Source organism: Littorina saxatilis, linkage group LG2, assembly GCF_037325665.1.
Source record: "Littorina saxatilis isolate snail1 linkage group LG2, US_GU_Lsax_2.0, whole genome shotgun sequence".
NCBI lineage: Eukaryota > Metazoa > Mollusca > Gastropoda > Littorinimorpha > Littorinidae > Littorina > Littorina saxatilis.
Window position 1 is genome coordinate 103,696,047 of NC_090246.1, and position 18,747 is coordinate 103,714,793.

Consider the following 18,747-nt stretch of genomic DNA (forward strand, 5'->3'; position numbering starts at 1 on the left):
TCTTCGACGAAGCCCGGACTTTGGTATTGCATTTCAGCTTGGAGGCTTAAAAATTAATGAATGAGTTTGCTCATTAAAGTTGTCATTAAAATCGTATTTTCGCAAACAGATTTAAAATTGATTGCATCGTATTCTTCATCATATTCTGAATCTAAAAATATATACATATGCCATGTTTACTCTTAAAATGTGATCACAATTAACGAAAATAGATTAATTAGTCTTACCATGAAAATTTAAAAAATCGATCCAAAAATGATTTCATCTTATTATTTATCATTTCCTGATTCCAAAAGCATATACATACAAGGAACTTAGTCGATAAATATCGACAGGGGGCCGACAAATGGTTTAAATGGGAAATGTGTGTATATGGGTGTGGGTTTGAAACAAACAAACAAACCAACCCATGTGAACCCCGGGCCGCAGGCCTTCGATGTAGTGATTGAAAAAAAAGGATGTTCTCAAATGGTTCAATTCTCATTTGGTCTGATTCTCAAATGGTACCGGTATACTCCCCCCCCCCCCCCCCCTGGCCGCAGGCCTAGGAGTAAAATTTTATAGACACTGACCTTCTTCCCAGGGGTCATTGACCCAGTTTTAGCTATGAGAGGTGGTTCGCCCAGAGGCTGTAGAGTATACTGGGGCGGTCTCTTTGATGTCTTGAGAGGAAACTTGGCCAGGGTAGTACATGCACCAGAACTGGTGGACACCAAGGACAAACATGAAATCGAAGCAGTTTGCTTTCAGAGGGAACGGTCGTCAGCAACTCAAACTTCTCTGTTTTCTTTTTTTTTTTAAATCTGACTTTCTTTGTGGCCCCCTGACTCCGCCCCCCTCCCTCTGTAAGGACCCCCCTCCACAAGGACCGATTTTTGTCAACATTTTAAAGGTCGCTAGAGAGGGGTTCCACTGTATGACCTAACCGCTACTGGCAGACGGCCTCAATCTTCACGCGCAAAGACGAGATTAATAGGTGCTCGGTTTTGGTATTTTGAATTACATTACATTAAACCTTTGTTGGGTTTCATGGTCATGGCAACAGCCATAATAATATTACATGATGTATAATATCATATTTCAGCATATGTGAATTACATGTCATCATACTAAACTGTCATACATTTTTATTCCTACATTATTCTGATTGATCACAACCAAACCTACTATCATTGGACACATCCAAATGCAAGCGCCTGTTCTTGACAATTTAGATCAGTGCAATTTCCTGGGTCGGGCTTTGCCACAGACACTCACGGTTTGGCCTGTAGGTAAAATGTACAATGTATTTTCTGATTTGTGCACAAAAGCTTTTTTTCTTTTTTCTTTTTTTTAACATAACAATGTTTAATGTCACTGTATGTTTAAAAGACCATGGTCATATTTGTAAAAAAAATGTTAAATTAGAAAATAAATAACATTTTGGTTCATGATTTTTCCTACACCTGTGCTAAAAATAAGAAATAAAAATGTCGGGTATATAAGTCACTCAAATACAGCTAGGTATGAATGGCTCGGTTTGAGTTTGTTGCAGTTGACCCTGCACAAAGCGACATATCATGTTTTTGTTGAACAATTTTGACGTCACCCCTCCCATAGGGTGACGTATTTCACAACTTCCTGTGTTACACAAACTCTGTGATGACCAATTTTGACGTCACCCCTCCCATAGGGTGACGGATTTCACAACTTTCTACAGATGAACAATTTTGACGTCACCCCTCCCATAGGGTGACGGATGTCACAACTTCCTGTGTACACAAACTGATGACGTATTTCACAACAAAATGGCGCTGCCCATGGTCAACCTCGAAACTATCCGTATAGAATGGGGGCGTCCTCGCCCCCATAATGATAGCTAGGTTGTTTTCAAAACAAGCTCCGAAAGTTAACAAGAATACAGAAAAGCGCGCTTTCCTGCTTAGCACAATACGCTACCGCACTATTCATGCTACCGCACTATTCTGGCGTGTTAATTTCACTGCGTTTTGCACGTGGAAGGTGAGCATTTCCTTCTCGCGGGGATTGACGAAGCTGTACTGTCTTGGTGAAAATCTACAGTGCGTTCAGTTTCATTCCGTGAGTTCGACAGCTTGACTAAATGTAGTAATTTCGCCTTTCGCGACTTGTTATTTATTCCAAAGATGTTGAGTGATGTATTGGAGACCGAATTCTTCATAATTACTCGAGTTCTTCCAGTCAACGATTTCCCAGAATTACCTATTCTATTTTTAGGAACATCGGCTTTTGGGAAAAGCCCAATGGGCGATTGCATCACAGCGCGTCGCCTGCATGTAATGGCCTGCATGTAATGGCCTGCATGTAATGTGGTTAGCTACTTCTTATTAATGCACTTGTGACACTTCTGATTAAGAGCATTACGTTTTATGCTGGGAAGCTACTCTAAATTCAGTGTTTCAGGTACCTGTAATATCATGGAGTTTTCCGCCTTTGAAGTTTTACCGCTTTCAGTGGTTCCATGTGTAGACGCGCCGGCGCGCACACCCTGACACACGCACACATTGACACACGCACGCAAACGCAAACACACACACACACACACACACACACACACACACACACACACACACACACACATACATACACACACACACACAGCAAACAGCTTCTCTAGCTTAAGGGCACTGCCTAGTTATGGTCAAAGTAATTCCAAGTTTTTAATACTTTTGTGGGAGAAAGAACATTCTGTCTACATTACATATCTGCAGAGAACTTTTCTAGTATCATGCACGTTTGATTTTTTGTGATTTTTTTTTAAATAACCAGGTGTCTTCTGATTCTGTGAGAATGGGCACATAAAGACACGACAGTTCGAATGTAGTAGCCACTTGCTAGATAATTGTGGGGGGAAGTGAATGTTATACCTGTTAGAACATGGCAAGAAATTACATTTCAAAGCACTTTGGTATGTTTTATACCGTCTTTTTTAATTTATTTTACTTAGTGCAATTACATTTTTCTTCATATAGAGAAGTACAAAAATGCCTCAGAGATATTCGGAACGCCTTACAATTTGATATGTTGTACTGTAGCTCACTCATTTCTCGAGCTATGCGGGTTAAAATGTGAATATCAAGTCCCATGCCAAAAAATGAAACTGCAGGCAGTTTCCCAACCCTACCCCCTAAATTTCGCAGTCGTCATTTTGCATTCCCCACATTCGTAGACATCAATACATTTCAGAGATTAAAGCAAGTAGAGCTTTCATATTTCGCATACGTATAGCCTATGATGTCAACAAAATGTTTACCAGCATTCTATGACCTTGACCTTCACACAAGGTCACAGGTGAGTTTCGAGACTTTGTAACCACTTCAGTATTTTGCAAAACACAAACAGAAAAGGATTAAAAAAAATCCTATACTAAAAGGGTTGTACATTCTGTTTATAATCCTATACTAAAAGGGTTGTCATTCTGTTTATAATCCTATACTAAAAGGGTTGTCATTCTGTTTATAATCCTATACTAAAAGGGTTGTCATTCTGTTTATAATCCTATACTAAAAGGGTTGTCATTCTGTTTATAATCCTATACTAAAAGGGTTGTACATTCTGTTTACAATCCTATACTAAAATGGTTGTACATTCTGTTTACAATCCTATACTAAAATGGTTGTACATTCTGTTTACAATCCTATACTAAAATGGTTGTACATTCTGTTTACAATCCTATACTAGAAGGGTTGTACATTCTGTTTACAATCCTATACTAAAATGGTTGTACATTCTGTTTACAATCCTATACTAAAATGGTTGTACATTCTGTTTACAATCCTATACTAGAAGGGTTGTACATTCTGTTTACAATCCTATACTAAAAGGGTTGTACATTCTGTTTACAATCCTATACTAAAAGGGTTGTACATTCTGTTTACAATCCTATACTAAAAGGGTTGTACATTCTGTTTACAATCCTATACTAAAAGGGTTGTACATTCTGTTTACAATCCTATACTAAAAGGGTTGTACATTCTGTTTACAATCCTATACTAAAAGGGTTGTACATTCTGTTTACAATCCTATACTAAAAGGGTTGTACATTCTGTTTACAATCCTATACTAAAATGGTTGTACATTCTGTTTACAATCCTATACTAAAAGGGTTGTACATTCTGTTTACAATCCTATACTAAAAGGGTTGTACATTCTGTTTACAATCCTATACTAAAAGGGTTGTACATTCTGTTTACAATCCTATACTAAAAGGGTTGTACATTCTGTTTACAATCCTATACTAAAAGGGTTGTACATTCTGTTTACAATCCTATACTAAAAGGGTTGTACATTCTGTTTACAATCCTATACTAAAAGGGTTGTACATTCTGTTTACAATCCTATACTAAAAGGGTTGTACATTCTGTTTACAATCCTATACTAAAAGGGTTGTACATTCTGTTTACAATCCTATACTAAAAGGGTTGTACATTCTGTTTACAATCCTATACTAAAAGGGTTGTACATTCTGTTTACAATCCTATACTAAAAGGGTTGTACATTCTGTTTACAATCCTATACTAAAAGGGTTGTACATTCTGTTTACAATCCTATACTAAAAGGGTTGTACATTCTGTTTACAATCCTATACTAAAAGGGTTGTACATTCTGTTTACAATCCTATACTAAAAGGGTTGTACATTCTGTTTACAATCCTATACTAAAAGGGTTGTACATTCTGTTTACAATCCTATACTAAAAGGGTTGTACATTCTGTTTACAATCCTATACTAAAAGGGTTGTACATTCTGTTTACAATCCTATACTAAAAGGGTTGTACATTCTGTTTACAATCCTATACTAAAAGGGTTGTACATTCTGTTTACAATCCTATACTAAAAGGGTTGTACATTCTGTTTACAATCCTATACTAAAAGGGTTGTACATTCTGTTTACAATCCTATACTAAAAGGGTTGTACATTCTGTTTACAATCCTATACTAAAAGGGTTGTACATTCTGTTTACAATCCTATACTAAAAGGGTTGTACATTCTGTTTACAATCCTATACTAAAAGGGTTGTACATTCTGTTTACAATCCTATACTAAAAGGGTTGTACATTCTGTTTACAATCCTATACTAAAAGGGTTGTACATTCTGTTTACAATCCTATACTAAAAGGGTTGTACATTCTGTTTACAATCCTATACTAAAAGGGTTGTACATTCTGTTTACAATCCTATACTAAAAGGGTTGTACATTCTGTTTACAATCCTATACTAAAAGGGTTGTACATTCTGTTTACAATCCTATACTAAAAGGGTTGTACATTCTGTTTACAATCCTATACTAAAAGGGTTGTACATTCTGTTTACAATCCTATACTAAAAGGGTTGTACATTCTGTTTACAATCCTATACTAAAAGGGTTGTACATTCTGTTTACAATCCTATACTAAAAGGGTTGTACATTCTGTTTACAATCCTATACTAAAAGGGTTGTACATTCTGTTTACAATCCTATACTAAAAGGGTTGTACATTCTGTTTACAATCCTATACTAAAAGGGTTGTACATTCTGTTTACAATCCTATACTAAAAGGGTTGTACATTCTGTTTACAATCCTATACTAAAAGGGTTGTACATTCTGTTTACAATCCTATACTAAAAGGGTTGTACATTCTGTTTACAATCCTATACTAAAAGGGTTGTACATTCTGTTTACAATCCTATACTAAAAGGGTTGTACATTCTGTTTACAATCCTATACTAAAAGGGTTGTACATTCTGTTTACAATCCTATACTAAAAGGGTTGTACATTCTGTTTACAATCCTATACTAAAAGGGTTGTACATTCTGTTTACAATCCTATACTAAAAGGGTTGTACATTCTGTTTACAATCCTATACTAAAAGGGTTGTACATTCTGTTTACAATCCTATACTAAAAGGGTTGTACATTCTGTTTACAATCCTATACTAAAATGGTTGTACATTCTGTTTACAATCCTATACTAAAATGGTTGTACATTCTGTTTACAATCCTATACTAAAAGGGTTGTACATTCTGTTTACAATCCTATACTAAAAGGGTTGTACATTCTGTTTACAATCCTATACTAAAAGGGTTGTACATTCTGTTTACAATCCTATACTAAAAGGGTTGTACATTCTGTTTACAATCCTATACTAAAAGGGTTGTACATTCTGTTTACAATCCTATACTAAAAGGGTTGTACATTCTGTTTACAATCCTATACTAAAAGGGTTGTACATTCTGTTTACAATCCTATACTAAAAGGGTTGTACATTCTGTTTACAATCCTATACTAAAAGGGTTGTACATTCTGTTTACAATCCTATACTAAAAGGGTTGTACATTCTGTTTACAATCCTATACTAAAAGGGTTGTACATTCTGTTTACAATCCTATACTAAAATGGTTGTACATTCTGTTTACAATCCTATACTAAAAGGGTTGTACATTCTGTTTACAATCCTATACTAAAATGGTTGTACATTCTGTTTACAATCCTATACTAAAAGGGTTGTACATTCTGTTTACAATCCTATACTAAAAGGGTTGTACATTCTGTTTACAATCCTATACTAAAAGGGTTGTACATTCTGTTTACAATCCTATACTAAAAGGGTTGTACATTCTGTTTACAATCCTATACTAAAAGGGTTGTACATTCTGTTTACAATCCTATACTAAAAGGGTTGTACATTCTGTTTACAATCCTATACTAAAAGGGTTGTACATTCTGTTTACAATCCTATACTAAAAGGGTTGTACATTCTGTTTACAATCCTATACTAAAAGGGTTGTACATTCTGTTTACAATCCTATACTAAAATGGTTGTACATTCTGTTTACAATCCTATACTAAAAGGGTTGTACATTCTGTTTACAATCCTATACTAAAATGGTTGTACATTCTGTTTACAATCCTATACTAAAATGGTTGTACATTCTGTTTACAATCCTATACTAAAAGGGTTGTACATTCTGTTTACAATCCTATACTAAAATGGTTGTACATTCTGTTTACAATCCTATACTAAAAGGGTTGTACATTCTGTTTACAATCCTATACTAAAATGGTTGTACATTCTGTTTACAATCCTATACTAAAAGGGTTGTACATTCTGTTTACAATCCTATACTAAAAGGGTTGTACATTCTGTTTACAATCCTATACTAAAATGGTTGTACATTCTGTTTACAATCCTATACTAAAAGGGTTGTACATTCTGTTTACAATCCTATACTAAAAGGGTTGTACATTCTGTTTACAATCCTATACTAAAAGGGTTGTACATTCTGTTTACAATCCTATACTAAAAGGGTTGTACATTCTGTTTACAATCCTATACTAAAATGGTTGTACATTCTGTTTACAATCCTATACTAAAAGGGTTGTACATTCTGTTTACAATCCTATACTAAAAGGGTTGTACATTCTGTTTACAATCCTATACTAAAAGGGTTGTACATTCTGTTTACAATCCTATACTAAAAGGGTTGTACATTCTGTTTACAATCCTATACTAAAAGGGTTGTACATTCTGTTTACAATCCTATACTAAAAGGGTTGTACATTCTGTTTACAATCCTATACTAAAAGGGTTGTACATTCTGTTTACAATCCTATACTAAAAGGGTTGTACATTCTGTTTACAATCCTATACTAAAAGGGTTGTACATTCTGTTTACAATCCTATACTAAAAGGGTTGTACATTCTGTTTACAATCCTATACTAAAAGGGTTGTACATTCTGTTTACAATCCTATACTAAAAGGGTTGTACATTCTGTTTACAATCCTATACTAAAAGGGTTGTACATTCTGTTTACAATCCTATACTAAAAGGGTTGTACATTCTGTTTACAATCCTATACTAAAAGGGTTGTACATTCTGTTTACAATCCTATACTAAAAGGGTTGTACATTCTGTTTACAATCCTATACTAAAAGGGTTGTACATTCTGTTTACAATCCTATACTAAAAGGGTTGTACATTCTGTTTACAATCCTATACTAAAAGGGTTGTACATTCTGTTTACAATCCTATACTAAAAGGGTTGTACATTCTGTTTACAATCCTATACTAAAAGGGTTGTACATTCTGTTTACAATCCTATACTAAAAGGGTTGTACATTCTGTTTACAATCCTATACTAAAAGGGTTGTACATTCTGTTTACAATCCTATACTAAAAGGGTTGTACATTCTGTTTACAATCCTATACTAAAAGGGTTGTACATTCTGTTTACAATCCTATACTAAAAGGGTTGTACATTCTGTTTACAATCCTATACTAAAATGGTTGTACATTCTGTTTACAATCCTATACTAAAAGGGTTGTACATTCTGTTTACAATCCTATACTAAAAGGGTTGTACATTCTGTTTACAATCCTATACTAAAAGGGTTGTACATTCTGTTTACAATCCTATACTAAAAGGGTTGTACATTCTGTTTACAATCCTATACTAAAAGGGTTGTACATTCTGTTTACAATCCTATACTAAAAGGGTTGTACATTCTGTTTACAATCCTATACTAAAATGGTTGTACATTCTGTTTACAATCCTATACTAAAAGGGTTGTACATTCTGTTTACAATCCTATACTAAAAGGGTTGTACATTCTGTTTACAATCCTATACTAAAAGGGTTGTACATTCTGTTTACAATCCTATACTAAAAGGGTTGTACATTCTGTTTACAATCCTATACTAAAAGGGTTGTACATTCTGTTTACAATCCTATACTAAAAGGGTTGTACATTCTGTTTACAATCCTATACTAAAAGGGTTGTACATTCTGTTTACAATCCTATACTAAAAGGGTTGTACATTCTGTTTACAATCCTATACTAAAAGGGTTGTACATTCTGTTTACAATCCTATACTAAAAGGGTTGTACATTCTGTTTACAATCCTATACTAAAAGGGTTGTACATTCTGTTTACAATCCTATACTAAAAGGGTTGTACATTCTGTTTACAATCCTATACTAAAAGGGTTGTACATTCTGTTTACAATCCTATACTAAAAGGGTTGTACATTCTGTTTACAATCCTATACTAAAAGGGTTGTACATTCTGTTTACAATCCTATACTAAAAGGGTTGTACATTCTGTTTACAATCCTATACTAAAATGGTTGTACATTCTGTTTACAATCCTATACTAAAAGGGTTGTACATTCTGTTTACAATCCTATACTAAAAGGGTTGTACATTCTGTTTACAATCCTATACTAAAAGGGTTGTACATTCTGTTTACAATCCTATACTAAAATGGTTGTACATTCTGTTTACAATCCTATACTAAAAGGGTTGTACATTCTGTTTACAATCCTATACTAAAATGGTTGTACATTCTGTTTACAATCCTATACTAAAATGGTTGTACATTCTGTTTACAATCCTATACTAAAAGGGTTGTACATTCTGTTTACAATCCTATACTAAAAGGGTTGTACATTCTGTTTACAATCCTATACTAAAATGGTTGTACATTCTGTTTACAATCCTATACTAAAAGGGTTGTACATTCTGTTTACAATCCTATACTAAAATGGTTGTACATTCTGTTTACAATCCTATACTAAAATGGTTGTACATTCTGTTTACAATCCTATACTAAAATGGTTGTACATTCTGTTTACAATCCTATACTAAAATGGTTGTACATTCTGTTTACAATCCTATACTAAAAGGGTTGTACATTCTGTTTACAATCCTATACTAAAATGGTTGTACATTCTGTTTACAATCCTATACTAAAATGGTTGTACATTCTGTTTACAATCCTATACTAAAATGGTTGTACATTCTGTTTACAATCCTATACTAAAATGGTTGTACATTCTGTTTACAATCATATACTAAAAGGGTTGTACATTCTGTTTACAATCCTATACTAAAATGGTTGTACATTCTGTTTACAATCCTATACTAAAATGGTTGTACATTCTGTTTACAATCATATACTAAAAGGGTTGTACATTCTGTTTACAATCCTATACTAAAATGGTTGTACATTCTGTTTACAATCCTATACTAAAATGGTTGTACATTCTGTTTACAATCCTATACTAAAATGGTTGTACATTCTGTTTACAATCCTATACTAAAATGGTTGTACATTCTGTTTACAATCCTATACTAAAAGGGTTGTACATTCTGTTTACAATCCTATACTAAAATGGTTGTACATTCTGTTTACAATCCTATACTAAAATGGTTGTACATTCTGTTTACAATCCTATACTAAAAGGGTTGTACATTCTGTTTACAATTCTATACTAAAAGGGTTGTACATTCTGTTTACAATCCTATACTAAAATGGTTGTACATTCTGTTTACAATCCTATACTAAAATGGTTGTACATTCTGTTTACAATCCTATACTAAAATGGTTGTACATTCTGTTTACAATCCTATACTAAAATGGTTGTGCATTCTGTTTACAATCCTATACTAAAATGGTTGTACATTCTGTTTACAATCATATACTAAAATGGTTGTACATTCTGTTTACAATCCTATACTAAAATGGTTGTACATTCTGTTTAAAATCCTATACTAAAATGGTTGTACATTCTGTTTAAAATCCTATACTAAAATGGTTGTACATTCTGTTTACAATCCTATACTAAAATGGTTGTACATTCTGTTTACAATCCTATACTAAAAGGGTTGTACATTCTGTTTACAATCATACACTAAAAGGGCTGTACATTCTGTTTACAATCCCATACTAAAAGGGTTGTGCATTCTGTTTACAATCCCATACTAAAAGGGTTGTGCATTCTGTTTACAATCCCATACTAAAAGGGTTGTGCATTCTGTTTACAATCCCATACTAAAAGGGTTGTGCATTCTGTTTACAATCCTATACTAAAAGGGTTGTACATTCTGTTTACAATCATATACTAAAAGGGTTGTACATTCTGTTTACAATCCTATACTAAAATGGTTGTACATTCTGTTTACAATCCTATACTAAAAGGGTTGTACATTCTGTTTACAATCCTATACTAAAAGGGTTGTACATTCTGTTTACAATCCTATACTAAAATGGTTGTACATTCTGTTTACAATCCTATACTAAAATGGTTGTACATTCTGTTTACAATCCTATACTAAAATGGTTGTACATTCTGTTTACAATCCTATACTAAAAGGGTTGTACATTCTGTTTAAAATCCTATACTAAAATGGTTGTACATTCTGTTTAAAATCCTATACTAAAAGGGTTGTACATTCTGTTTACAATCCTATACTAAAAGGGTTGTACATTCTGTTTAAAATCCTATACTAAAATGGTTGTACATTCTGTTTAAAATCCTATACTAAAATGGTTGTACATTCTGTTTAAAATCCTATACTAAAAGGGTTGTACATTCTGTTTAAAATCCTATACTAAAATGGTTGTACATTCTGTTTACAATCCTATACTAAAATGGTTGTACATTCTGTTTAAAATCCTATACTAAAATGGTTGTACATTCTGTTTAAAATCCGGAAAATAGAAGATACATGCATTGTTTGAAGGGAATGCAGCAAGAAATGCAGTACAAAGAAGTGTGCAATGTTTTATAGAGGTTTTGTATACGAATTTTCTTAGCGCTATTTCATAAGTAGGCAGCCCCCTTAAAGAAACCGTCTTTTCAGTTACGAATTGGTCAGTTTTAACAGAAGAATGGCATGAAGGCCAATGCGCCGCATCTGTCGGCCACCCATCTGTCGGCCACCCATCTGTCGGCCACCCATTTGTCGCTGCAGCTTGTTCGCATTGCACGATGACTGGGTGTGCAAATTAGGCACACACAAAAAATAGGTGTGGTTACGGTAACCTAGCCAAAAAAAATAGGGTAGGAAGGTAGGCAATCACTTTCTTTTTTTTTTACTTTTTTTTCTAATGTGTACAAATTAAACCTACTTGACAGGGAAATAAGTGTGCGACTCGGGCGCTTTCGCTTTCATTGCGTTTTCTGCACTCGTTTTCTTGTGTTTTTTTTTGGGTTTTTTGGACAAAATTAATGTAATAAAAAGTTATAGGGTCGGCCCCTAAAAATAGGGTAGGTCGGGTTACCGTAACCACACCTATTATTTTTTTTTTAAGCCTTAGCATGGACACAAAGTTGTGCAACAGATCAAGCCCCGCAGCCCCTGGCGCAGGCTACAGATAACCGCCGCACACACCGACCACCCGCCATAATTCACTCAGCCAGACCTGTGTTGTGACCCAGTAGTGCAACTGCCACAGTCATTAGTTTCAACAAGGTGTAAATAACTGCACAGAAGCGGGCAGGTAGCAGGCAGTAATAGTGTAATCAACAAGGTGTAAATAACTGCACAGAAGCGGGCAGGTAGCAGGCAGTAATAGTGTAATCAACAAGGTGTAAATAACTGCACAGAAGCGGGCAGGTAGCAGGCAGTAATAGTGTAATCAACAAGGTGTAAATAACTGCACAGAAGCGGGCAGGTAGCAGGCAGTAATAGTGTAATCAACAAGGTGTAAATAACTGCACAGAAGCGGGCAGGTAGCAGGCAGTAGTAGTGTAATCAACAGGTAGTCGGAAAGGTCAAAAGATCAGAAAGGCCGCAGTTTTCCTTAGAATCCCCTCAGGGCAGGGTGCTAACGGATATGGGAACAGCGTGTCAGAGGCCTGGTTTTACTGCGTTACCTGTGCAAACAGAACAGTACAGGTAACTCCTGACACACTAAAGGTCGAATGTGAGTATCCGAAATGTGCAGAACGGTACAAGCTCGGGGTAGAGGAAGGAGGCACGCCTCGTGTGATATTGCTAAACAGTTCGAGGAGCGGGATGGGGCCTAAATGTCAAGATGTATATTTACTTGTCACGTCCTCACCTTCAGTAGGTATTCTTGCGGCCTAAAAATAGGTAAGAAGCAGGTACAAAAGGTGCCTCGCATATGTAGAAGCCGCCTGTAGTATTGTTAGGGAACATCAAGATATAGTTGGTCGCTATGTAGAAGCCGCCTGTAGTATTGTTAGGGTACAGCAAGATATAGTTGGTCGCTATGTAGAAGCCGCCTGTAGTATTGTTAGGGTACATCAAGATATAGTTGGTCGCTATGTATTTATTTTTAAAAGGGGGATTTTACTTACTGCAAACAGAAGATGTCGTAAGGAGTACGGACAAAAGGAATTCAAAAAGAAACTCAGAAAGGAAAACAAGTTAGATAAAGAATCCAAGTACGATGAATTGTTATCGTACGATTTCATTTCTCGCAGTTTCGGGGTGATCTGTGACATGCGCATGCGTGCGGATAGCTATTTCATTTCATTACTTTATTGTCCCATCGCTGGGAAATGTCGGTTGCTTCCTCCCAGTGGAAAGCTAGCAGCAACGGAGTCGCGCTACCCAGGTGTCTGCGTGTTTAGGTGTATTCAGCCACCTGCACTTATGGCAGAATGACCAAGGTCTTTTACGTGCCATTGTGATGACACGGGGGTGGGACATGGCTTCCGTCTCTGGGTCTGCACATAAAGTTGACCCGTGTCCGTCCCGGCCCGAATTCGAACCTGCGACCTTTCGATCACAAGTCCAGTGCTCTACCAACTGAGCTACGCAGTAGCCTTCAAACCAGGAAATAATTACAGGGGAAAAAACACCATTTAATTTAGATACATCATTACTCAATGAAAAGACGACTACTCTATCAAAAGACAGTAAAGGCTATCGGCACAGGAAATCCGTTCTGGGGCCAAAATCCTTCGCGAACAGCCAATGGACATGCCATCCGATCCGTTGCAATGCTAACGACTGATTGTCTTTTCAATAGCCAACATTTCTCTTAGTATAGTTACGCCTCATTCAGCAGTGTAGATATGTATAGTATAGTTACGCCTCATTCAGCAGTGTAGATATGTATAGTATAGTTACGCCTCATTCAGCAGTGTAGATATGTATAGTATAGTTACGCCTCATTCAGCAGTGTAGATATGTATAGTATAGTTACGCCTCATTCAGCAGTGTAGATATGTATAGTATAGTTACGCCTCATTCAGCAGTATAGATATGTATAGTATAGTTACACCTCATTCAGCAGTATAGATATGTATAGTATAGTTACACCTCATTCAGCAGTATAGATATGTATGGTATAGTTACGCCTCATTCAGCAGAGTAGAAATGTATAGTATAGTTACGCCTCATTCAGCAGTGTAGATATGTATAGTATAGTTACGCCTCATTCAGCAGTGTAGATATGTATAGTATAGTTACGCCTCATTCAGCAGTGTAGATATGTATAGTATAGTTACGCCTCATTCAGCAGTGTAGATATGTATAGTATAGTTACGCCTCATTCAGCAGTGTAGATACAGTGGAACCCCTCTGTCAATTTACCCCCAATGTAAGACTCCCTCCTTTTTATTTAAGACCTGATGTTCTCAGACTTGTAGAGGTCTTATCAGGGGGTCCATTGTAGCACCTCTACCGATTTACCTCCACACGTATGTGATGGCACTAGCACCTCTACCGATTTACCTCCACACGTATGTGATGGCACTAGCACCTCTACCGATTTACCTCCACACGTATGTGATGGCACTATCACCTCTACCGATTTACCTCCACACGTATGTGATGGCACTAGCACCTCTACCGATTTACCTCCACACGTATGTGATGGCACTAGCACCTCTACCCATTTACCTCCACACGTATGTGATGGCACTAGCACCTCTACCGATTTACCTCCACACGTATGTGATGGCACTAGCACCTCTACCGATTTACCTCCACACGTATGTGATGGCACTAGCACCTCTACCGATTTACCTCCACACGTATGTGATGGCACTAGCACCTCTACCGATTTACCTCCACACGTTTGTGATGGCACTAGCACCTCTACCCGTTTACCTCCACACGTATGTGATGGCACTAGCACCTCTACCGATTTACCTCCACACGTATGTGATGGCACTAGCACCTCTACCGATTTACCTCCACACGTATGTGATGGCACTAGCACCTCTACCGATTTACCTCCACACGTATGTGATGGCACTAGCACCTCTACCGATTTACCTCCACACGTATGTGATGGCTCTAGCGCCAAAAGTGACCATTACATAGATCACGAACATCTTACTGATTTTTCTCTGATGATTACAAAGAGCACTGCTGAATCACCGAAATAACGTCGATTGTAACAATCCAGACTTTCTGGAGCTAGCAATGTGCCGGAAAATTGAGTCTGAAATTAAAATGACCTTGATAACAGTCATCTTAGTAATTATAAGTGATGATCACAAAGATCGAATCAACTGGCATATGTGGCCATTTCTGCGAAAAGGGACCTTGTTGAGCTAAGCCTCTGATTGGAGAAACGCGGGGTCAAAGTTGGAGCAAAATGTAAACAAACTTTGCTGTGCTGACTGATGCCCACTTCAAGTTGAATTTCTAAAATGTTCAATGAATTATCAGCGATAGTACAATGAACAGCAATTTAAAGTAATGGAAAATAGTCTTGGGATCAACATTACAAACTTCTACAAATGTTTATGTTCATTCCTCCTCAGGAAAAACACATCGAACAAATTGACTGCGATGATGCCGAAAATGCCGACAGAGTGTTTTGTTGTGCTTCGAGAAAAAAAATTTCGTCGTTAGTTTTGGTCAAGTTAAAACAACTTACCTATTTTTTTTTTTAATGTTTGACAGTAAGCTTAATATAAACTTTCATCTGGAAGCACATTCAGCAAAGTGATGTAGCCAAATCATCACACAGCTACATTTCACTGATCTATACGCATAGTTCAGGTAGATCTGACTTTCACGCGACCGTAGCACTGTACGAAAAAGCAGACGACAAATGCAGTTGCCCGATGAAGAACAGTTACTCCCCGTTTACATCTTTAGTTGCTTCCCTTGCTAAAGTTACTGATATTTAGATCAGTGGTTACTGACTGGGGCATTCTGTTCTTTGCAGCTGTGAATTCTGATAGTGGAAGGGCAAGTCAGTCTTCTCAGTTGAACACGGAATGTTCTGCTGACAGAAGTCACTTTGGGATAAGACAACGATTTTGTTGACGAGGTCAATGCTGTTAATTCAGAATAATTTTGTTGCACTTCGCCCGGACATTATTTTGTGACTCCGAAGTCGAAGCAGATCTACTTTGATCACGATGGTGTTGTAAAGGTTCATGATTACAACGCACACTACTAATCGGTTAAAGAGTTCTCCAAGAGCATAGGCCTATTGCGAAGCAAGGTCTTCCTCTTCCTGATCGTTTGAATGCCCGGACATCGTAAATGAGAACCTGTTGCTCTTACCGTTTGCTGTCTCCACTTAGATCTATGACAGGCTACAATTTCAGGTAAGTTACCATATAGACTGCAGTGTGTGTGTGTTTTGTGTGTGTGTGCGCGCGCGCGCAGCTTGTGTGTGTGTGTGTGTGTTGTGTGAGGGTTTCTGTATGTGTGTGTGTGTGTGTGTGTGTGTGTGTGTGTGTGTGTGTGTGTGTGAGAGAGAGAGAGAGAGAGAGAGAGAGAGAGAGAGAGAGAGAGAGAAAGAGGGGTAGATAGAGGAAGAGAGATGATAATGACAATGATGATTTTGATGATGATGATGATGATGATGATGATGATGATGATGATGGTGGTGGTATGTGTGTACGTGTAGTATGTTTTTAAACTCCTCTTTTTTTTATTTAACCAATGTTACTTTCTTTCTCTCAGTTTGCTGGCGTGGAACAGCAAACAAGTCCAGCAATTCACCGGACAGTGCAACAACAAAAGACAGAAGTGCCTGGCCACAAAGCAGGTGTTCGACAGAATGGGGCAACAGCAATGTCCAGCCGGTTCCAGTTCCAAGGAAATCAGCATGGTTTACCCTTGGGACTTTGCTCAGTAGGTAAAGACATATTAATACTTTACAATTTGTCAGTACTTTAAAAAAAAAGGGGGGAGCAATACAGTTATATTTGTGTTTATGTGCTGTTTTCTCCAACAAAGAAGCACACACACAGACACACACACACACACACACACACACACACACACACACACACACACACACACACGCACACACACACACTACATTTTCGATAATGTCACCATACCATACCAGCTTAGAAATGGCAAGTGGACAGGTACCCAAAACCAGACTTGAGCTGTGCAAATAGTGGTTAGTAAATAATATGTTGATCAACTCTGTGGTTGCCTTTGTTTCAGAGAAGCAAATCGTCTACCTTGCGAATGAGGCAGGGGTACAGAGGAGGGTAGCAACTTCAGTCTTCGGCATGGTGCATCAATACTTAGGCATGCAGTTTTGTGTGTGAATGAACAGCACAAATCCATTTTGAAAATGTCTTGATCGTCGGCCACATCAAGTTCGACCCTGATTGGCATTTCAGTTTGTTGAAAGTAAAGGGAGACGTTCGATAGCAGAGTGCACGGATGACATTTTCAATTCAGTGAAGTGATGGACAGACTGACAGACCCACGTGTGCAAGGACACACAGCACCATATGTTACTTTCTACAACTGGAAGCTGTATTTACCAAGGAAACTGAACAATTAATCCTTGTTATGAAATTTAGAAGTACCACAACTTCAAGTCGACAAGTGTGTGTGTATTGTTTTCAGCAGACAGCGTCAAATAGTTTGTGTTTGTATGTGCGTGGGTGAAGAAAGAATAGAACATGGGGGGGGGGGGGGGGGGGGGGGGGAGGTAGTATGTAAGAAGAAGAAATATTCGAGAAAAAAAATCTGTAAAAATTTGTCAAGTTTTGATCAAATGTTTTAACATAGAGGGGGAATCGAGACGAGGGTTGTGGTGTCTGTGCGTGTGTGTATAGAACGATTCAGACTAAACTACTGGACCGATCTTTGTGAAATTTTACATGAGAGTTCCTGGGTATAAAATCCCCAGATTTTTCGATTTTTTATTTCGATAAATGTCTTTTATGACGTCATATCCGGCTTTTTGTAAAAGTTGAGGCGGCACTGTCACACCTTCATTTTTCAATCAAATTGATTGAAATTTTGGCCAAGCAATCTTCGACAAAGGCCGGACTTCAGTATTGCATTTCAGCATGGAGGCTTAAAAATTAATTTATGACTTTGGTCATTAAAAATCTGAAAATTGTAATTAAAAATATTTTTTTATAAAACGATTGAAAATTACTTTTATTTTATTCTTCATCATGTTCTGATTCCAAAAACATATAAATATGTTATATTTGGATTAAAAACAAGCTCTGAAAATTAAAAATATAAAAATTATGATTAAAATTAAGTTTACGAAATCGTTTTAAAAACAATTTCATCTTATTCCTTGTCGGTTCCTGATTCCAAAAACATATAGATATGATATGTTTGGATTAAAAACACGCTCAGAAAGTTAAAACGAAGAGAGGTACAGTAAAGTGTGCTATGCAGCACAGCGCAACCGCTACCGCGCTGAACAGGCTCGTCACTTTCACTGCCTTTTGCACTAGCGGCGGACTACGGTGATTGTGAAAAAAATGCAGTGCGTTCAGTTTCATTCTGTGAGTTCCACAGCTTGACTAAATGTAGTAATTTCGCCTTACGCGACTTGTTTCTTCTGCATGGGAGGAGAGAATGATAGAAAAAGACGAAAAAGTAAAAATTAGGGTAACGTTACAAAAAGGGCAATAACTCTGGAATGAAACATTATTTTGACCTAAAACCATACAAGTAATAACGGCAGATGATTGAACTTACTATTTCCCGGCAAAAGTTTGTTTTTAAAAGTTTGGCCATTTTAA

General features: G+C 36.7%; 1 protein-coding gene and 1 long non-coding RNA gene across 5 annotated transcripts in view; one reads left to right on the forward strand and one right to left on the reverse strand.

The window, feature by feature from the left end:
• The window catches only part of LOC138960402 (obscurin-like), a 228,546-nt gene that overhangs the window by 194,173 nt on the left and 15,626 nt on the right, over nt 1-18,747 (reverse strand). The gene's annotated exons all lie outside the window — the stretch shown is intronic.
• On the forward strand, nt 15,742-17,604 carry LOC138956975 (uncharacterized). The gene is made up of 3 exons (XR_011452889.1): nt 15,742-16,332; nt 16,694-16,868; nt 17,189-17,604. It is a non-coding gene; the product is annotated as an uncharacterized lncRNA (long non-coding RNA).